This window comes from Schistocerca serialis, chromosome 3 (genome assembly GCF_023864345.2).
Source record: "Schistocerca serialis cubense isolate TAMUIC-IGC-003099 chromosome 3, iqSchSeri2.2, whole genome shotgun sequence".
Lineage (NCBI taxonomy): Eukaryota > Metazoa > Arthropoda > Insecta > Orthoptera > Acrididae > Schistocerca > Schistocerca serialis.
Window position 1 is genome coordinate 830,671,566 of NC_064640.1, and position 23,813 is coordinate 830,695,378.

The following is a 23,813-nucleotide window of genomic DNA, read 5'->3' on the forward strand; positions in this document are numbered from 1 at the left end:
CACACGTCGGCAGCTTCCGAGTAAAGACACTCACAGTCGCTTGTGGTGCGGCGGGAATTATACTGGATTTCGGCGTATTTCCTGGATTTATTTGTAGCCGTAGGATCTTACCTTCGCAAGGGGCAGATGTGCTATTTCTGCATTCTTCATTATTTGCTCGGAGGTTCATTTAAAGTTTGAAAGCGGCATTGTTAAAAACGGAGCCTTAATGGAAATAGACATAGATGGGGCAGAACTAGCTGTAACTTTCTTGAAATAAATATATCTCCATATGAAAGAAATCATATAGGAAAATCGAGGAAAACATTTGTCAGGCTAGTCGGATAGAGATGTCTTTCATACAAGGGTAACTGCTTCGATTCGTCGTGCCAATTCTCTTAGTGAATTCGACTACGAAATCTGTACGTATAGTTGGGACAATGGACATTGATTATGGGAATAAGGCAACATATTTAGGATAAACTCACGAACCAAGAAATCAATCAAATGAGTGTCGGAGCTAACGTGAGGGTGGCTTTAAAAGTTCTCTGCTTGCGAATGATTATGAGAATTAATGTTTTCAAAAACATTTCATTTTCGAACACATTCTACTTTACCATCAGTACGCTGTATCCAGTGGTATTCCGGTTACTATATTCCATGTGTGTAGTGTTCTTTTGCCAATACTGCAAAATATTTGACCACAGCTGCAGTCGCATTTTGGATGAACCGAGAAAGATAGTAAGCGAGGAAAATTTTGAGTTTTGGGCACAAATGGAAGTCTGAGGGAGCCACATTCGTGGGCAGTTATATTGTCTTGATTAAAGATGATTTTCTTTTTTCTGCAAATGAAGTTCTTTTCTCTAGTTTGTGCATCCCCATCCCTTAGATGGTTAAAATAATGTTCTGCGGTTATTTTTTATATTTTTGGAGAAATACAACTAATACAATTCCTTTCGTATCTCAGAACACTGACTTCATTATCTGTATCACTAATGACACCGTCTTCGCCTTCTTTGGAGCTAACGAACTGGTTTCTGTCTACTGTTTCGATTGCTGTTTTGATTTTGGTTTGTATTGCGAATCCATGTTTCATTCGTTGTCACACATCAGGCAGAACAACATCTCTTTAGTTTTTAGGAAAGCGTCATTAACTGTTGTGTGAAATTATTTCTGACTTGCCTTGAGCAGGTGCTGAACCCGTCTTGCACTAAGCAACTACTTGTGTAATTCGTCATACAAAACATTGCCGACACGTTCTTTTGAAATCTTTACAACCTAGGCAGGTTCACATACGTTCGTATTACTATCTTACAAGCTCATATTTTGCACATTTTCCACGGTTTCTCTTGTGGTTGCATTTTTCGCACGGCTTCACCTGGATCACCTTGGATCCACGGCCTCGTTTAAATTGGCAGCACATTTCTTCAAGGTGGAGTTGATCGAGAACAGTCACCAGTCAGCATGCAAATTTGACAACCTGGAATGAATTTCAGTTGGCTTCAAAACTTTCCTTCACAAAAACTTTATCACTGCACGATATTTGATTTCTCCATTTCTGAGGATTCATGCACCGCGCCTTTTTCAGACAGCTGTCGGCAGTCAACTATTGGATGAAGTAATTTCACACGGAATTTTTGAAAGCTGTACCAACCTCTGGGCGAGGCGGCCTGGGTGGGCGGATGGGGGGTGGGGGGTGGGGGGGGGTGGGGGGGGGTAAGGGGAGAGCGGCAAGGGAATCACTTTCGGGCGAATGTAGATGTCACGGAACAAGGTGAGTTGGAGGACAATGAAAGCTGCACAGAACAGTGCCCGTCTCGTTCACTGTGTATATAATGGGGCGCAAAGGCAGAAAGGAAAAGACGGGTGATTACCTCTTAGCGTACCAAATATTCTTCTGTGAATTAAGTGGCAGTATTTCATTACTTGGTGTTTGCCAGCAGTACCATACACCCCAGTCTCTAAGGAATACATGCATGTCAAAATTGCGATCGAAATCTTGACGGTTTGACTAGGGGACCGTGCCTACTCATGATCACCGATTTCGTCCAAATTTATGGGATATCCAGGTCATGCCCAGAAATGAAAGTGACCGAAGTGGGAGCTCCAGATGGCCAAACGCTTGGGATAAATAGCATTTTTGCCGCGGGTCGGATGAAGCAATGTTAGCGTGGTTTTCAGGCAGCGCTTGGCGGAGCGGGAAGAACACGGAACTGTAGGCAAGGGTTTGAATTCCAATGTGAAGACATTTTCATTTTCAATTTTTATGTTATTTGCACTGCAGATAAACCTAGATAATGCTCAATATATTGAATTTGATGTGATTAAGCCACATGTGCAAAACTGTTCTTATCTCGCCGACAGACACAAAGAAATCACATCCCCAGCCGATCGCATGAAAATACATTCAGCTGTAAACGGCAAGCCATCCTCAACGATATTTGGTGAAATGATGTGTTATGTATGGTTTACTGCGAAACTGTGTGAAGAGACATAATCTTTTATGAATGTCAGTCAAGTTTGTTTTTATTAGAGACATTAAAACAACCATGTAATTGCAAGAAGCGCGGCGTCTACAACGTGTGCTAGATACCGAGAAAACTACTGCTTCTCCTGTTTCTACGATCAATGACATCCCAGCACGTGTAAACCATCAACTGTAAAATGAAAAATTTATCTAATGTTTTGTAGGAAGGTATTGTGTACGTCAGACAATATCTTCCTCAAAATTTATTTATAATCCCAAATTTTTCTTTGGCTTTCCTTTCCAGGCCTATGGTGAAAGTGTTAATAAATACAATACACAGTTTATTTGCAGTTCAAGTAACGTAAAAATTGAAAATAATGAAGAGAAGCTTCCACATAGTTATTCGGTCCCCCAGCCCCCGGTTTACCGCTATGTACGCCTTCCTCTGCACCACCTGCTGTCTGGGAACTGCGCTAACATAAATGGCTCATGTCTCATACGACCGACGCCTTAGCTGCAATTTTTTTAAATGCTCGGCCATCTAAAGCTCCTGCCTCCGTCACTTTCACTTCTGCCCAGACCTGCATATACAATTTGTTGTGTCTAGACAAGACAGCCTAGACACAATGAGATGAAGCCGAAAGGCACGCGCTAAGTTAAAGCAGGATTGCGTGAGGTCTGAAACAGGATACGTAATGAGTGCTATAAAGAAAAGTACGTAGCTTCTGGAATACTTAACTTTAATCCATCCTTTTGGTACATCTGGAGATTGTGGCGATACAAGTAAGACTCTTTAAATACATGCAATGTTACTAATGGCGCCTTGCTAGGTCGTAGCCATTGACTTAGCTGAAGGCTATTCTAACTATTGGCTCGGCTAATGAGCGAGGCTTCGTCAGTGTGCATCGCTAGCTACGTCGTCCGTACAACTGGGGTGAGTGCTAGTCCGTATCTCGAGACCTGCCTCGTGGTGGCGCTCGGTCTGCGATCCCTGACAGTGGCGACACGCGGGTCCGACATGTACTAATGGACCGCGGCCGATTTAAAGCTACCACCTAGCAAGTGTGGTGTCTGGCGGTGACACCACACAATTCATATGGACGAAAACGGTGATGACGATTAGGCGCTGTCCGCCTGTGAGACCGTTTAGGTGTCTCCGGGATCGTGGCTGGAAGTCCGTTCTCTATGAGGCAAGTACTGCAGCGGGAGGTCGACTGTGGTCTTTCCCGAACCGTTTCGGAACAAAAATTCTTAGAGAATTACATTGTTTGAACATTTGTAGCAGATCAGCAGTGTAGGCGCCCGTCTTACTCGCAAATTACAGGCTACGTTTCCCGATTACGGTACACGAAGAAAATCCAATAGGGAAAGTTTCAATCCCACAAACGTGTTATTAGGCCAGATGACATATTTTGCTAGTGTGTGAGTGATGTGACTTGCTGTGTTCGTCATAGATTCAGTAAGGTCGCCAGAAATGCCTCATGAAAGAGTTGGTGGAACATGGAGTATGTTCAGTGTTCTGTTGGTGCTTTAACTATGCAAAAATACGTCGTCTGACTGAGGTGACCGCCCTCGAAACAAAACTGTCACATCAGGATGTACACACGCTCGTCATCCTAATGAAGATCGTAGCATTATTTAGTTCAAACTCCCAGTCGCCTACTAAGATTTAGGCTTTCCGTTGTTTCGTTAACTAGCTTAATGTGAACACTGGGACGATTTCTGTGACTAAGACTCGGGCGTCGTCCTCCTCCGTCTATGTCCAATCACAAATTGTCCTCTGTTTCTAAGCACTTACTCTGTAAGCACAAAGGTAGCTTCCATTTGCCAGTGGGCTGATGTTTTCAGCATTGGGGGAGCATACGCTTGTGCGAGCATTTGTGTATATGAGTGTGTTTGCACCTGCTGTAAGGCGTAGAAGGGCGGATAAAGGACTGTTTGTTAAGGCCGCGTCGTGAAAAAACTCAAAAAAGTGGTTAAGCCAGTTCCTCCGTATTTTTTGTGATAAGATCTAGCCGTTTAGCGAAATAATAGGAAGATGATCTCCTGGTTTCCGAATACTTCTTATGCGGATCAGAAGCACATAATTTGGAGAAAATAGATATCCTTTCCATGATTCCACATTTTTCCGTGCTAAGATGGGCTAGAGTTACCGCAGATTTCTTGTTTCAGGTAAAATTCTTTTTTAACATGTATAACCAAGTATACTGTGCTCGATAACTGACTAACTAAATTCATTTTCACTTCTTAGTAACCAAAGGGCTGAATTAGTCTTCAGATGCTGCACACGGACAATGAGCGCTTGGCACAATGCAGAAATTTCTTATTGCTGTCCTGATATGATCCCAGTGGCGCTGGTTTCATTTTGCTTTCCTCTCACTTGTTATGAACCGTCAGCTGTTAACTTTCTCTAGTATGGATGACTATGACGTGAGCATATACGGTTGCATGTTGTTAGGAATGTTGAAACCCCGTACCCCTGCCCAAGCTACTCTTCTCGAACAGCAGCAAGTCGATCGCAATGCAATGGACTAATTACCTTCAACAGTGTCAAACACCCTTACCACATAATACGAGGCGAAGATATTTAAAATTTAATCCAAGAACACGGCGCATAGCCTGGTTATCAGGAACTTTACTCCGTCACATCTCATCCGCTTCTGACCAGATTTCTCCCACCACCGTGATTCGATTCTACTATCTGCAGTGCAAATGTATTAGCGTGCGTTGACGGCCTCGTCTGCAGAGGAGAGTATCTTTTCTCTACAGTTCCAAAATAATATCAGCTCCGAATTAACAACGTGTTTCCGAGTGTTTTAGTTTCTTAGCCAAAGAAAGGTTTTAGATAAGGCGTGGATCATATTACGTAGTAACTAGAATGTCATTCACGGCAGCAATACCACAAAGGTACGATAAAATTTGCACATTCATCAAATGTCCCATGACAAATACTGTATTTAAATTTTAATAACGCTTTTAATTGTTAGTTTGAGGTTCTGAAGACTTCGCATACGAAGACAGGTGACCTTGGTAAATGAAATACTGTGGCCATTGCTTGAAGTGATATAGGCAGAAACGGTACGGGTGCAATCTTCTTAGTGAAGGTTATGTTTCGATTTGAAAATCGTTTCCCTAGAATGAGTCCAATGAGTTCCCTGATAGGAGAGTCTGATAAAGCGTGTGAGATTTTTGTTGTCATTACATTTATGTGTCTGGATGTATAGTAAATTCGCTACCGAAATCTAAATTCTGAAATAAGCTCTCACCAGCGAAAAGCAGACCATACCACTCTACTCATCTGTCTATGCCTTTTATTAGCGTGCTGGACAATATGTCGAATCTAACTGGATTCTGAGAATCGAGAGTACTTTTAACAAGCTGAGCTTCAGCATGCCTTAGCACAAATGAGATCATTCCCAGATGCTCTTGGTTGGGCGGTACAAAGGAGGGAGTGACCATTTACACCATGATGAAAAGCCACTACCTGCAACCAGCCCGTGGGTAACTAGGTGTATTTAGCGTCTTTGGAGAGTTGGTATTTTCAGACGAGTCTTTCTCCACTCAACTTGGCAAAATATACGAAAGTAAAAGATTAGAAATGATGAGGAGAAGCCAAATATCATAGGACGAAATAATTACGATCTGTATTAGTGGAGCATTTCTGATAGTGTATGGAGAGACGAGACTGAACTGGTATCATACCTTGCACACTATCAAAGTATTTTATTCAATACAGTAGTATTCCGGGATTCCGTAATCATGCCAGCTATTCTGGCAAAGCCACCATAAAGTGTCCTCCGCTACTTACTGCTGTGTTCTTCATTTAACCACCACTCTGCATTATGCTATAAGACGGGGGACGAATGAACAGAGAAAACCGCTATGTTCCGTAAAATATCTCGTCAGGAGTCTCCGTACACTCCACTGACGACGCTCAACGCGATATCAGGCTATGCATCCGAGACCGTATAGGATATGTAAGTAAAGGCAGACTACATCAACATCAGAGACATATTTTCTGAATGTATGCGTCATTCGGAAGAAAGCTGAGTGAGTTTGAATAGACCATAATTACAGGGGTCCACTAATGTGAGCATTCTGTAAGTAAGATGTCACAGAAGTTACTTGCCAAAGATGGCGCAGCGGTTAAACCAACAGATTCGATTTCTGGAGGAGCGGGTTTCATGTCGCCCACCACCCAACCACATTTGGGTTCTTCCTGTTTTCTCTAAATCATTCACCCTGAATGTTGAAATAGTTTCTTTGAAAAAGAGAGAGAGGGAGAGAGAACCGAAGCCATTTTTCTTTCTCATTGTTGTTGTAGCTTAACTTATGATCCATCTTTAATGGCTTCGTCGCCGCTGGGACGTTAAACGGTAATCTACATACATAGAAGGTGCTTTTACCTATGCTTAGTGTTAGAGAAGTTGTTGTGGACTACAAACGCCAAGAAACCAACAAACCCTGTCAGAGCTCTGGCAGGCCAAGGAAATTAATTGTCAGAGGCTGAAAACTCAAAAGCGTACTTTACTATCCATCCGTCGGTCATCCTGGTTAAATACCGCATGGGACTTCGGTTCTAATTTAGTTTCGGATGTTAGTGGAAATTATCCGTCGAGAGATGGGCTACAAGGCACCGATCACAAGGATTAAGTGCAATGACGCTTAAAAGTGTTGAAAGCTACATTGTCATTAGTCGTAAGGGCGCCGGAAGTAACTTTATGGAGATATGAGTCAGGGTACATGATGAACCCTTACGTGTCCTTACGTTGCCTGATGAACAGTATTTACCTGGGTGGTTTGTGGCGACTGTAAAATTTAGGGCAAGTGATGTGATAGTCTAGCGTTCGTTCACTGGTTTGAGCTCAGGTTTTACGTCAATAGAAAAACGAACGCAGTACTGTGAAACAATTTAACACTAACGTTGGATACATTTTGAACTTTGGATCTTTTCCGTGTCAGCTTGATAATGCATGTGTCCAGAAATTGAGGACCATCGCATCGTAGTTCGAGGGTAATAAGTAAATTTGCTGCTCTGGTCTGCTCAAAACCATAGCCTGCATACCACTGAAAATTTTATGGTGAACAATGTCAAAAATGGTTCAAATGGCTCTGAGCATTATGGGACTTAACATCTGAAGTCATCAGTCCCCTATAACTTGGAACTACTTAAACCTAACTAACCTAAGGACATCACACACATCATTGCCCGATGTAGGATTTGAACCTGTGACCGTAGCGGTCGCGTGGTTCCAGACTGAAGCGCCTACAACCGCTCGTCCACAGCGGCCGGCGAACAATGTCAGTTGCCCAATATGTGTTAAAGTCATTTGAATATACATGGAATACATTCGCAGCTGTATAACGCAAGACGGCAGTGAAAATTTGTGCCGGATCGGACTCGAACTCGGATTTCCTGCTTTACGCGAGCGGTCGCGTTAATCACTTTGGCTAGCGGTGCACGACTCACGGCCACACTCAAACTTCCATATGTCATCGTTTCTGCGTCACAAGGTGTACTCGTACACCCATTATGTAATCACCGTACTGGGGAGGACATTTTAATTGAAAGTCACTGCCTGAAAGTTTAGCGGAAAATCGGAATCGAGTCCCGGCCCGGCACAAATTTTCGTTGTCGTCATTCCCTTATACAGTTGGTGGTTGTTCGTATTCGCATCTGCGAATATATTTCGTGTATTTCGTAACGGCTGTAGTCGCCGCAGTGTCTGTTCCTTCGGACATATACGCATGTCCGAAGGAACATCTCATAAATCTTCTTAACGACACAGGCACTGCCATATCGTACCATCTGAGGATGGTTGAATGGTTTTCAGCTGAAATATCGTGCCAAGACGTCGACATCATCCAGCTCCAAACCCGAAACCTCGAGGAATACTCAGCTCTCCGAGAAAACTTTTAGAATAACACCCTACTAGTTGTTGACAGATCGGACGTCTTTGGACCGAATAGGAACTCTGTCTGAAATCTTACAGCCATAGTCCCACTCCACCTCTGGCCAAATTTTAAGTACATGCAATGATGTGAACGAGTTGATGTGTATCAAACATAAAGCAGCATTATGACGATTCTGTAAGCAATGACACCCTCTTTAGCTCGAAGTGTACACGTTTTGATGATACGTCAATCGTCTAATTTACAACAATAAACAGAAAAGATGATTCTGAAGTCGGAGTCCATCTTCACACTTACGCAGAAGAGTTTCAGCAACTATTTCAAGTCAGTAGCCTTGCTGGCAGCAGACTACACTAACGTGCTGCAGTGCGAGGTCTTCCTGATTCTCAGCGTAAGGAAAATTGAAACAGTTAATACAGTACTGTATATCTGACAGTAATCTAAGTCAATACTGTCCTACTAAGTCCTTTCTTAAGTTTCTCTCCACATGAAAGTTTTTGCTGAAGTGCCTTGGTGACATCCGACCCATGCGACGTTCTGCTTCAAAAACGTCTTACCGGGCGATATGCTCGATAAGATAAATAGAAGCCGACTCACGATACTGGCGGTGTCTTCACAGAGTCCGGCTGTTTGAACGTCAACTTATCTTTCACTACACAAATAACACTGAAATACGAATCACTCCCTCTTTAAAGTGCACTTCCAGCGCTCGAGGCAGGTAATGAAATACAAAGTGTACTCCTAAGAAGATAAAAGTTGCCGGAGACTATCCGTTAATGGTAGATGTTCTGCAGATATAGCACTTTCTTATAACTTCCGTCGATATCGATCAAAGTAATTACCGCAGTAACACACTTTTACAGGCTATAAGCACAATTTAAATAGCACTTCTTAAATTTCACTTTAAGTCAGTGCTTTAAAATTCTCATACTGGTTTCAGTGCCTACATTCTTAGCAGATCAGCCTTTTAGGTTATGGAGGTTTTCTACTGCAAAGCCGTTTACTGAAATTAAAAGCGTCTATCGAATAACTTTTCTACAAAAATGTAGTAGAGAAACTTTACAGTTTTACTGAACGAAGTCAGGATATCTTCAATGTTTTAGAAAAATTCCGGCTTATACGAATTTGCACAATTCGCGAATGCAGTAGAAAGAGAGAAAAGTGGTATTCGTTTACTGTGTATCCTCTTCGGTGATTGGAACTTTACACAGTTTTATGCTACATTAGGTTGTGTGGTGGAACGTTGTTCCTGCACCATTGTTAATTCCCACTTCTGATCAATTTGTGTATGGTGTCTAGGAAGAAAGATTGCAAAGGTGGAACTCATCAGACACAGGAAGAAGAACACTACACGTAAACGAGAAGCATCAGTTAACACATTTTGAGCCACTTATAAGACTACTCCACTATCTTGCTCTACGTGGGTCATATCATATTTATTTGAATGGAGGATACTAACAGATGACATGAGCCCAGCGAACGAAAAAGAAGTTAGATAACTCTAATTTCACTTATACCAGTAACGGAACAGGAAAGGAAAGCGGACACAACGAGGCACGAGAGAAATCAGTGTTACTCGATGAAAAGTGAAGTCCGCAACTCGTGGTCGTGCGGTACCGTTCTCGCTTCCCGCGCCCGGGTTCCCGGGTTCGATTCCCGGCGGGGTCAGGGATTATCTCTGCCTCGTGATGACTGGGTGTTGTGTAATGTCCTTAGGTTATTTAGGTTTAAGTAGTTCTAAGTTCTAGGGGGCTGATGACCATAGATGTTATGTCCCATAGTGCTCAGAGCCATTTGAACCATTTTTTTGAAAAGTGAAGTGACGTTGCAAAATATTGCTGCAATCCATAGCATGTCTGTTCTGACGCAGAATGTACTGAAACACCTTCACAATCGTACAACAGCATAGCGGATGTGTCTTCCTTAAATCAAAATGAATAAAAAACGAATGCTGTCAACCAAGCCAATATAAAAATTAGGACAAACGCTAATTAGGTAATAACTACCGTTGTGGTAGTTTACCAGCTAGTAGTAGTAATAGTAGTAGTAGCAGCATAAGTATTGGTAGTCGTCGATGATGTAGCAACATCAAGGTGGTAATAGTTAGTTACATGTTTCGTAGATGATTTCAACGATTTTTTATCTAAATTATTTGGAACTACTCAATTTACAGGATATGTATACGCGTTTAGAGTTAACAATAATGAACACACATTTTTTTAGTATTAATCATGCAATTGCACTTAAAAACTAGGTTTTTATTAGGTTAGCAGTTTTTAAGTGAAAATTCGTCCACAGGATGGAAGGAGTTGCTCAGGATGGTTCAAATGGCTCTGAGCACTATGGGACTTAACTTCTGAGGTCATCAGTCCCCTAGAACTTAGAACTACTTAAACCTAACTAACCTAAGGACATCACACACATCCATGCCCGAGGCAGGATTCGAACCTGCGACCGTAGCAGTAGCGCGGTTCCGGACTGAGCGCCTCAACCGCGAGACCACCGCGGCCGGCGGAGTTGCCCAGGAGAAATGACTGTAGGTTAAATTTAAAACTTGCTTTGTTATCTGTCAGACATTATTTGGTATAACCAACAATTTTTGTTCCTGCGTATTGAAATCTCATCTAAACGAATGACAGCTTTATAAAGGCCATATTTTTTTCCTTGATGTAGGTATGGGCGTCACTATTCTTCTGAAATTGTGATGGATTATGTATGACGAATTTTGTTAGGGAATATGCAGGGTGTTCGGTAATTCCCGTTGCAAACTTCCAGGGCTTGCAGATGGGAGTAAGTACATAATATTTTGAATAGGAACCTATGTCCGAAAACGTACCGTTTCCCTGCTACAGCAGTCTGAAAGCATGTTTGCTAGATGTCATTTGACGTCTGTCTTATCTCTCTGACCTGGTTCGAGCCTGTGAGTGTTAGAGCAACATCGTTGAGTACACGTTTGCAGAATACACCGACATGATCCTTCTCTATGGCGAAGCTTACGGTAATGGAAGAGCTGCTCGTCGCCTTTATCAAGATCGTTACCCACAACGTCCGACTCCATCGCATATCCTTTTCGCCACAATTACGCAACGGCTTCGAGAAATGGGTACCTTCACCGTCAGCAGGCGTGACTCCGGTGCGACAAGGTGAATTGAAAGTTTAACTGTAAACAACAGTGTTTGTGAAAACTAAGTGTCCTTTTTGTTTCTTTGTTTATTAATGGGTGGAAATATAAGACAAGTGGTGCACTGGGTCACGCCTAATCATTTACCTGTAGAATTGGTCGCGAAACCAACATTTTTTTAAATGGCTGTAGCACGGAAACGGTGTTTTTCTGGAAATGGATTCCTGATGGTAAGTTCCTATGGGACCAAACCGCTTGTCATCGGCTTACACACTACTTAATCTAACTTAAACTTACTTACGCTAAGGACAACAACACGCACCCATGCCCGAGGGGGTCTCGGACCTCCGACTGGGGTAGCCGCGCGAACCGTGGCAAGGCGCCCCAGACCGGGCGGCTACAACGCATGGCACGGGTTCCAGTTCAAAATATTATCTACTCACTCCCCTCTACAAGTCCTAGAAGTTTGTAGCGGGAATTTTCGAACATCCTGTATGTACTGTGATGGTACAGCTAAAATTCCTAGCCTTTGAAGAGATGCTACATGACGGCCGCCGGTGCACACCACATATTGTTCTTACTGCTCGCTTTTGTGTAATCAATACTTTCTTTCTAAGTGACGAGAAAATCATTCCATAAGACTTTTTATCTGGAGGTTGATTCGTTCCTTGCCAGTACTAGCAATCACACGGAGAGAAAAAGTAACTAAACTTAAGTGTTTGAGCAACTCAGTAATATGGCCTTGCAGTTCAAGTTTTTATTAATATTTACACATAAAAATTTGGAGCCTTCTTTCCTGTTTACCGCATTCTGTTCATGCGCTAAATCAGTTGTTCGCATTATGTATTAGGTCATTATAATGATAGTGGGAACAGTATTTCAATAATTTAGCTAAATCTTCCGTCGGTTCTTGGTAGAACGGCATTATAATAAATGAAAAGCGCTAGTTCGCTTTCGTTCCACAGAATTAATTTGATGTGTTAACCGGTTGTTGGCTTACACAAAGAAACCAGTAAATGCCAGATGATGGCCTTGTAAACCGAAAACCGCTTAACACAATACATTAATACTGTAGAACAAAAGCAAAATTGCGCCTTTCATCTATTATTTCATTAAGTACTTGAGATCGTTAGTACATTAATAGCATCAATAATAGCAGGTGCCATCACTAAATTAAAATAAGTAAGAACACATAAACAATAATTAAAACCATGTATTGCCCGCATCTCGTGGTCGTGCGGTAGCGTTATCGCTTCCCACGCCCGGGTTCCCGGGTTCGATTCCCGGCGGGGTCAGGGATTTTCTCTGCCTCGTGATGGATGGGTGTTGTGTGCTGTCCTTAGGTTAGTTAGGTTTAAGTAGTTCTAAGTTCTAGGGAACTGATGACCATCGATGTTAAGTCCCATAGTGCTCAGAGCCATTTGAAAACCATGGATTTTTTTATTTACGGGAAAAGTGGCATGACTGAACACCTCGGTCGATTGCCCCAGCGAAATACCCCTTACAGCCCAGAGGCGGTAATGGCTGCCCTTGGTACTACTGTCGACGAGATTTCTCTCACTATATTTAACGAGTTAGTGTCCGGGACGTTTACGCGTGACCTCTACCGTTAATATCTCATACTACCAGAGAAACGCACAATATCCTCAGAATGCAAAACCAGGAATTGGGTATTTTTCGATAGTTTTATGGGTAAACACGGTGCGGTCTGCCTAGAGTGTTCATCGTGACGCCGAAGGACCTCAGATTCTAGTGAGTACCGTGCAGTATGTGGCCTGACACATCAAATGACAGTCTCAGCGTTATCTCTTGTCGCCTAAGAACCGCCTAAGATATAGAAGACAACATCCATCATGACATGTCGTGTTAGCGAAGTTTATCTCACTGAGATTGACGAATGGCTGCTGAGGATGCTGAGGTGAACATCTGTCGCACATCTTATGCTTCCGACAATACTCGTTAATCTCAAATGATGGACTGAATGGTCCAGGACGGCGTTTTGGGTAATCACTACGCGGTCTGCCAACGGGCTCAAGACCTCCAATAATAGGATCACAGCCGCGCGGAATTAGCCGAGCGGTCTAAGGCGCTGCAGTCATGGACTGTGCGGCTGGTCCCGGCGGAGGTTCGAGTCCTCCCTCGGGCATGGGTGTGTGTGTGTTTGTCCTTAGGATAATTTAGGTTTAAAATGGTTCAAATGGCTCTGAGCACTATGGGACTTAACTTCTGAGGTCATCAGTCCCTAGAACTAAGAACTACTTAAACCTAACTAACCTAAGGACATCACACACATCCATGCCCGAGGCAGGATGCGAACCTGCGACCGTAGCGGTCGCGCGGTTCCAGACTGAAGCGCCTAGAACCGCTCGGCCACTCTGGCCGGCGATAATTTAGGTTAAGTAGTGTGTAAGCTTACGGACTCATGACCTTAGCAGTTAAGTCCCATAAGATTTCACACACATTTGAATTTGAACTAGGATCACAAATGGCCGACGTCTCAAACGACAGCCTCGTTTACCAGCCGCGACCTGGTGCTCAGCCTGTGTGGACGTGCGGTGCGGTGCTCCGTGTTGTAGCTGACTATTTACGTAAACAAGTGTTACGGTACGTGTATGTTGCATTCCTTGTGTAACCACCGAACTTGTAGGCAGTGAATCTTCTTGTTCATCGTTTTCATCGTATTTGTGTACTGTTCGTGAAGCAGCGGCTCTGCTTCGTACCCGTAACATCGATTCGATCAGGAAAAATACTTCGAGGTATGCCTTTGACAGGAATACGTGCAATATACAGCTTTGGAAATTCATGATTGGCTGCACGAAAATTTCGGTATTGCTAGTGATAATGGTGAGTTCATTCAAATGGACAATGAGAAATACTGTGTTTTTGATAAATTCCATAGTGCTGTTATGTTAGATAGAATATTACTGAAAACCTAGGGCAAATATGAATTACATGATCGTGATGATTTAGTGAGTACGGTTGACACAAGTAACGCTAAAGCGAACTAAAAATTATCAGGGTGTTAAATCTTCCCCAGAGCTAGACAACAAGGACTTGATGCAGATACTTTCTAGTTACGGACAGGTAAAAAGGAACTAATCCGAAAAGTGGTCTACTAGATACAAGATTCACGGGATTCGATCTGAACGAATGTTTGTTACACCCGATATCCCGTCCCACATTCTTCTAGGCGGTCGCAGAATACACGTAATAAAGAAACTCTCCAAAAAATGGTTCAAATGGCTCTAAGCACTATGGGACTTAACATCTAAGGTCATCAGTCCCCTAGACTTAGAACTAGTTAAACCTAACTAACCTAAGGACATCACACACATCCATGCCCGAGGCAGGATTCGAATCTGCGACCGTCACAGCAGCGCGGTTTCGGACTGAAGCGCCTAGAACCGCACGGCCACATCGGCCAGCTAACTCCCACATGTTAGGTGTTCATTGTATCGGGGCATCTTCAAGACGCCTCCCCAAGGCGCATGTTTATTCTGTTAAATAATCTGCAGCAGCGGACAAGATTGGAGGCACAAGAACTTATTCCTTCAAGTACTGCAACGGGCAACACCGAGAATACTCACATGGGATCGACTGATCAATCCCCTAGTTTAGTTGAAGAGGAATTCCCGTCCTTGAAGAAGAGACCAGCAACAAATGAAGTGTACAAGAAATCAGACAAAAATCAAAAGGATGAAACCGATAAAGACCAGTCTGCAACTTTTGTTCAGGAAAACAGCTACATAGTCCATTAGATTTCATTTCAAGAGCACGAAAACGAAACAAACGTGGAAAATTAATGTCTTCCTTGTTCTCATCGAAATCAAAACAACAAGAAACGGCCATAAGGAAAGGGCAATACGAGCTCCGAAGAAGACCCTGAAGAAAAATTGACACAGATACCAAGGAAACAGAAGCCCTATAACGTTCCACCAGTGCAGAGTGGATCCAATATTGGGATGGAAACTGATGTGGACACAGATACTCATCAATCCCGACAACCATACGTGGCGAGCCCCTTGATTCGTCGACAGCAGGAAAGTAACCACCAACCACTGCAGGAGACAACACGCGAGGCAGCAACACAGGAACAGTTGAGTCAAACCACAGCAGCTGTGAATGGAGCATGTAAACGGGAAAGTAAAGTAGTAGCTTCTGCGGAAACTGCTTTCCGTGTCACCACACGGTCTGCAAAACACACAGTTAAGGCAGCAGAGGGAAGTATTAGTAACCAGACGCTACCAAATCTCATGGTGTTGACAAGGCACCGAGAGTGAAAGCCAAACCAAATCTAAATGTAGCACGCCGGAAAAATAAGAAACAGGCGGGAAGATAATACCAGTACGACGAGGAAGGAGAAGAAAAGTGAACTTCCTCGAAACAAATTCCGACAAGACAACAACAATGAATGGACATGAAAACTGATAAATAGCTTGCAATGGACCACAGGAGGATGTTTACTCTACTAACGATAAATATCAGCGGAATAACAAGTGAAACAAGGATGAAAATTCTGGGGAAAATCTTAAAAGCCAATGATGTGGACGCTGCCTTCCTTCAAGAAGTAGCTTGCGAAGAGATGAGCCTACAACAGCAATATAATGCGTACAATAATGTCGGCTCTAGCAGGATGAGTTACTGGATTTCAATGAGAATGGGATTAGAATTAGTGAACTTAGAAAAGCAACCAGATGGACGTGTCACCAAAGCCAAACTAAATGAAATAACAATATTAAACGTTTATACTCCATCAGCAACAAATCATAGAGCTAGTAGAGAAAAAGATTTTAGTGAAACTATGCCGTATTTTATGAGACACGCAAAAAGATACATTATAAAGGGTTGAGATTTTAATTGTGTTGTAAGATCGGCAGACACTATAGCATCAATCCCACGCCACAGATCGATTAGCCATCAAGCGAGCCCACTATACGTACGAATCTCCCCTGTCGGCCTCGAGACTGGGCAGATTTTATACAACAGGAACAGATGTACAGGACTGTGAAGTAATCCCAGTCAGCTTCTCGGACGACCATGCAGTTGTAATTAAAATAAAAGTTTTACCCCCGCCCAACGTAGTGGGAAAGTGGTATTGGAAGTGAAACTGCAACCTGCTCAACGTTGTGTGAGCAATAACAGACTTCTGCGACTGTTATGGGTTTATCGGAAGCGGTTCTTTAACAGATTACTTGAATGGTGAGATAATCTGGTGAAACCTGGAATTTATATACTTCTCAGGAACGTAGTATATAGGATCAGTGACACTAGAAGGAAAAACATCGAATTCTGTTATGTGATTGTTCGAGAACCCCAAGAAAAAGTGGATAACTGATAAGACGGATCCCGCGAACTGAAGAAATTCAGAAAGAAGATCCTAGAACTACAGGAAAAAGAGCTGGAAGGCAAAATAATCACGTGCAAAGAGAAGGGATACATTCCAGACGAACAATGGAGCATCTACGACCTCTGCAGAGAACGGAAACGGTGCAGACAGAGATTTGTCTGAAATCTAAGGCCTTCCGACGGAAACGACACCGCTAATATGGAAGATATTATGGACCATTTCCAGAGAGTGTTCGTAGAACAGCCGCCAGATCCCACCAAGACGGCAAGTTTGCTACAACACTGCACGACTTCCCTCACCAACGAAAATATCACTGTCTTGATTGAGCCCACATTTGAAGAAGAAATTGAAGACATTATAATGCACTTACGAGGAAATAGGAGTCCTGGAAGTGACGGCATACCGTATGCATTTTACAAAGCCTTCTGGTCAGTTATCAAAGCAGAATTCACAGAGCTCATGTTTGAGAAACAAAGAGTGGGTCAAATATATACAGAAAATGAACCAGGAATCCTTTGTACCTAAAACTTCGAAACCATGGAGAATAACTGATTATAGGCCAACAACTATTTTATGTGCCGATTCAAAAACAATGGCGCGCATAACAGTCGCAAGACTAAAAGAGACTTTTCCAGAGATAATCTGGCCTGGTCAAACGTGTAGTGTTCGCATCAGGAAGATAATTGATGGGCTTTGCTCTCTGAGGGACACAACCATCTCACAGATGTACCAAACCGGAACAATAGGATTGTTGAACGTAGACCTAGGACATTCCTTTGATAAAGACAGTCACCAGTATCTAACGAATATGTTGCAAAACTATAAGTTCCCGCCAGCGGGGGTGGCCGAGCGGTTCTAGGCGCTACAGCCTGGAAGCGCGCGACCGCTACGGTCGCAGGTTCTAATCCTGCCTCGGGCATGGATGTGTGTGATGTCCTTAGGTTAGTTAGGTTTAAGTACTTCTAAGTTCCAGGGGACTGATGACCTTAGAAGTTAAGTCCCATAGCGCTCAAAGCCATTTGAACCATTTTTTATAAGTTCCCACAGGGCACAACAGATCTGCTACTACCAGACCGGAATCTAATGGTCTCCAAAATACAAATAAACCGTCATTTCATGGAAGAATTCTCAATTCAGCACTCAGTCCAGCAGGGGTTCCCGTTGTCAATCATATTATTTATAATTTCCTTGGAACCAGTGATCTGCTCGATCTCCAACCAGATCTCTGGATAAATGTTGGTGCACAAAGGTTTACAGTTAACGCTTATGCCGTCGATGTAACAATTTGCTTAAGCAGCATCAAGGCATTGGGAAGATATTAGAAATAATGGATTCTTATAAGAAAGCAGCAGAACAAAAACCCGGCTCCCATAGTTGAACAAAACTTCAAAACACACCCCTTCGCAGAATGAGAGGAAATGGAAGTTCTCGGAGTTGAACGAAATGGTTGACAATAATTCCAAATCGACAGGTAGGAGGTGCCTTAATAGCCAACAACACTATATTAGGAACTTAAATCCTATTCAAAGGATACAATATGTCAAAATGCTGGCTCTTTCAAAAATGTGGTATGCTGGTTAAATACACTGAAGCGCCAAAGAAACTGGTATAGGCATGCGTATTCAAATACAGAGATACGTAAACAGGCAGAGTACGGCGCTACGGTCGGCAACGCCTATATAAGTCAACAAGTGTCTGGCGCAGTCGTTAGATCGGTTACTGTTGCTACAATGTCAGGTTATCAAGATTTAAATGAGTTTGAACGTCGTGCTATAGTCGGGGCACGAACAATGAGACACAGCATCTCCGAGATAGCGATGAAGTGGGGAGTTTCCTGTACGACCATTTCACGAGTGTACCTTGAAAATCAGGAATCCGGCAAAACATTAAATCACCGACATCGCTGCTGCCGGAAAAAAGATCCTGCCAGAACGGGACCAACGAGGACTTTCAACGAGGCAGAAGTGCAACCCTTTCGAAGATTGCTGCAGATTTCAATGATGGGCCATCAACAAGTGACAACGTGCGAAACATCCAATGAAAAATCATCGATATGGGCTTTCGGAGCCAAAGGTCCACTCCTGTACCCTTGATGACTGCACGACATAATGCTTTATGCCTCGCCTGGGCCCGTCAACACCGACATTGAACTGTTGATGACTGGAAACATGTTGCCTGGTCGGACGAGTCTCGTTTCAAATTGTATCGAGCGGATGGACGTGTACGGGTATGGAGACAGCCTAATGAATCCTTGGACCCTGCATGACAGCTGGGGACTGTTCAAGTTGCTGGAGGCTATGTAATCGATTGGGGGGTGTGCTGTTGGAGTGATATGGGGCCCCAGATACGTCTAGATACGACTCTGACAAGTGACACGTACGTAGCCATCCTGTCTGATCACCTACATCCATTCATGTCCATTCTGCGTTCTGACGGACTTGGGCAATTCCAGCAGGAGAATGCGACACCCTACACGTCCAAAATTGCTACAGAGTGGCTCCAGGAACGCTCTTCTGAGTTTAAACACTTACGCTGGCCACCAAACTCCCCCAGACATGAACATTATTGAGCATATCTGGGATGCCTTGCAACGTGCTGTTCAGAAGAGACCTCCACCCCCTCGTACACTTACGGATGTATGGACAGCCCTGCAGGATTCATTGTGTCAATTCCCTCCAGCACTACGTCAGACATTAGTCGAATCCATGCCACGTCATGTTGCGGCACTTCTGCGTGCTCGCGAGGCCCATCACGATATTAGGTAGGTGTACCAGTTTCTTTAGCTCTTAAGTGTAATACCCATAGGGAGACAATATATTGCTGAAATGAAGAAGTATACAGGATGGTTCATCTGGCATGGGATGCTACTCCGTGTAGCCAAAGACCAGTTATCAATACCTTCAAATAAAGTGGATTAGGCTTAGTAGATTGTGTCAAAAACTGTACAACCCTCATTATTAAAAATCTTATAAAATCCTTGAAACTACCGGCAAGTCTGTCGAATTTACTGAGGATCGCAAGGAGAATTACCACGACAAGCAGAACTCAACGATGGACACTCACATATATAAATGAGTGCACATGAGTACACTAGTGCACACAACAGAAAAAAATGGAAGAGGCTTGTGGAGCAGGTGTATGGTCAATAAGGACCCTGTCACATGTAAATTAAAGACCACCGGGTGACTCTAGATGTGTGATGATCCCTCAGTAAAGGCAGTGTGGTGAGGATTATTCAACAACAGGGATACCCAAAAGTTTGTGCAACATGGGTAACTAGAAGAACACTTACCTCCAAAGTCATGAAGTGTTTACATTTGGAGGGAGAGGAGCTGCTGGAAAAAATTGTGACTGAATATAAAACACGGCTTCATTTTTTGCTCCAGAATAGGAGAGGCAGTTAATTGAATAGCCTCTTGGAAACTCACCAAATAAGAAGTTCAAAACTGTGTGATTGGCAGGGAAAGTTATGATGCAGTAGTCAGGGACACACAGTAAATTCTGTCCACTAAGTCACAACCCTCAAACAGATTACAGCACATCTTCCGTGAGTTCACTCAACAAAAGCAACGGTGGATATTGTTCATTTACATGACAGTGCAAGACCAAACACGAGTTGTCACACCACGGAAGAGACTGTGAAAACTGGATGGGAAGTCTTGCCCCATACAGCCTTCACCTGGCACTGTCAGATTTTCATCTGTTCGGGCCGCTAAAAGCAGCTCATTGTGGGATTCACTTAGAAGATTAGGCGGCCACGAAAACATCCGTGCGTTAGTGGCTTGGGAAGCAGGGCTGTCCTTTTACCTCACTGTATTACATGCCCTTGTTAAAAGATGAGCCAAAACTGTGGAAATGGACAGAGATTATATTAAAAAGACATAAATTAATCATCAATGTTGGGGTTTAAAACGTAAGTAGTTACTCTTGAAATTCTTGAGAAAAAAAGAAAAAGATAGATGGATAGATAGATGGATGGAGAGAGAGAGAGAGAGAGAGAGAGAGATAGAGGAGGCATTACTTTTTGACTTACCCCTGACCCTCCCATGTTCTACAACTTCATGACATTAATCAACTTTAGCTACCATGATCACTGTTTCATATTTAATTTGTAAGTGTCCTTTTAATATTATAAATTCGCACTCTTAAACTCACAAGTGGAATTGTAGAAATACTCTCAAATGAAAAGAACTTCAACATGGTAAAGATTATGGGGAACTACAGAAAGCAATACTCCACTCACTAATCACCCAAATGAAACACAAAAATCTTAACTGGAAGCTAGTCTGATCTAACTTTCCGGATGCGACTACTATGAGAACAACGCTGCGCTCGGGCGCTTACATATTCTTAAACAACCTGTTTCCAACAGCATCACGGCGACACCATCTGAGACTCACGGGAAAGCCTTACTGTGAAAACTGTGGCTTGACTGACACAGCGCTGCACTGAACAGTAAGTTGTTCACGAATACGAGGCTTATGGAAGTGGATTAAATTTAAATACGCCAATGATATTAACGACAACAACAGCTGAAATTAGCACCAAGAAGATAACGTACACGGATTTCAAAACGTTCCCGGCTTCAAAGACGAGAACAATCACGTGGTTTATATATTCGTATATAAACTACTTCATCGACGGTGAGTTCCAGGTGTGGCTGTAAGGGTGGATAGAGGTCAAAGTTAAAAAAAAAAATCACCCAGATCTTGCATCCTGGAGCCGGTTATTCAGTTTATTCAGCAACAGCTTCCCTCCCAGTACTTGGGTTCAAATGGCTCTGAGCACTATGGGACTTAACTTCTCAGGTCATCAGTCCCCTAGAACTTAGAATTACTTAAACGTAACTAACCTAAGGACATCACACACATCCATGCCCGAGGCAGGATTCGAACCTGCGACCCTAGCGGTCACGCGATTCCAAACTGAAGCGCTTAGAACCGCTCGGCCACACCGGCCGGCCCAGTACTTGGGGATCCGCTAGTGGCGCGGTACGGCCCCGACTCTGCGGACTAACTGAACCTTCCTGGAAAACCAAACCCGCTTTAGTCCATAGCCCACCCTATTTCATGTGCCAGGGTAAGTGTAGACAGCTGATGAGTTGCATCGCACCATTTGAAACTATGTTCTGCACTACCTTGGCGCTGATGAGAGATGACACACCATGAGATACTGGTGTTTTCTCTGGCGTCATGGTATGGAGAGCCATAGGCATGCCTGCACGTAACTCCTGATAGTAATTCAGAGAACTCTGACAGACAGCAGTGTGTAACTAACATCCTGTGTCCTCATGTACTGTTTCTCATGAGACAGTATCCTCGTAACATTTTTCAACACATAATCATATGCAACATGCGACACGTGGCTCTAGGAATTGCCTGGATTTTTGGAGATTCTCTTGGCCAGCAAGATCCTTCGATCAGTCTCCAATAGAAAATGTCATGGACGAACCTGAACGCCTAGTCCAACCCAGCGCTAATATCCAGGACGTCGAGGGGCGGTCTTAACAGTTATGGATCAGTTTATCTCAGAGAGGATACAATGGCTTTATGATATCCTTTCCTACTGAATCGGTTCATATGTCCAGAGCCAAGTGACTGCAACACCCCACACATATGGACAAGGAATGTATTCAAACTGCCAATTTAGTTGTTCATTTAACTTCATTTTGTAACCACTGCAATAATACCACGTAACCTATCAACATGTGGAATTTCATTTCACATCCGACTCTCCCTCTACGCGCCTAAATCTTTATGTCGATCAATGTAAAAAGTCGTTGTTGTAGAGCAATTTCAGAAAAGACGTGCTGGTAGTTTCTGAATGATGTAGTACCTGGATATTTGGATCCTCAATGTCTAATTTCTTCATATGAGGTTTGCTTCAGCTGGTCTTACGTAACACACGCTATAACGCATGAGGATGTAAACCTGAGAAGTTTTAGCGATGTACCGGCTACACATGAAGAGGTTCCAGTGGCTGTATCGTCCAGTGACTTACAAAGAAAATGTACTCAATTATTCGATTAATAATATGTTCAGTCAAGGATTCATACAGGAGTCAAATTATAAATCCAATGATCGCAACAGCTGGCCGATTGTGTGACTGTTTAACAATCGAAAAACTTTTAAGCGTAGACCAGATACGGCTCAAATTCAAAGATACAGTATCGGCAGCAATAGGTAGATTCATACTGCGTGAGTTAATAAGAGACGGGACTAATCCACCATGGTACACAAAACACGTGGGAACACTGTTGCAGAAGCAACGAAAAAAACATGCCAAATTCAAGAGAGCGCAAAATCCCCAAGAGTGGCTAAGTTTCACAGAAGCTCGAAATTTAGTGCGGACGTCAATGCGAGATGCTTTTAATAGTTTCCGCAATGCAACATTGTCTCAAAATAAAGTAGATAACACAAACAGATTCTGGTCGTATGTAAAGTACACCAGAGGCGAAAAACAGTGAATACCGTTACTGTGCGATAGAGATGGAAATGTTACCGATGATGGTGCCACTAAAGCGGAGTTACTAAATACAGTTTGCCGTAATTCCTTCACGAAAGAAGACGAAATAAATATTCCAGAATTCGAAACAGCTCTTAGCATGAGTGACATAAAAGTAGATATCTTACGTATTGCGAAACAACTCAAATCACATAAGAAAGGCAAGTCTTCCGGTCCAGGTGGTATACCAGTCAGGTTCATTTCAGAGTATGCAGACACAATAGCGCCTTTCTTAGCAATCATATACAACCGCTCACTTGATGAAAGGTCTGTTTCTAAAGACTGGAAAGTAGTACACGTCATACCAAAGAACAAGAAAGGAAATAGGAGTAACCCATTGAATTGCAGACTCATGTCACTGACCTCAATTTTGCGGTAGTATTTTGGAGCATATACTGTACTCGAACATTATGAATCACCTTGAAGAAAATGACTTATTGATAAATAACCAACACGGATCCAGAAAATATCTTTCTTTATTC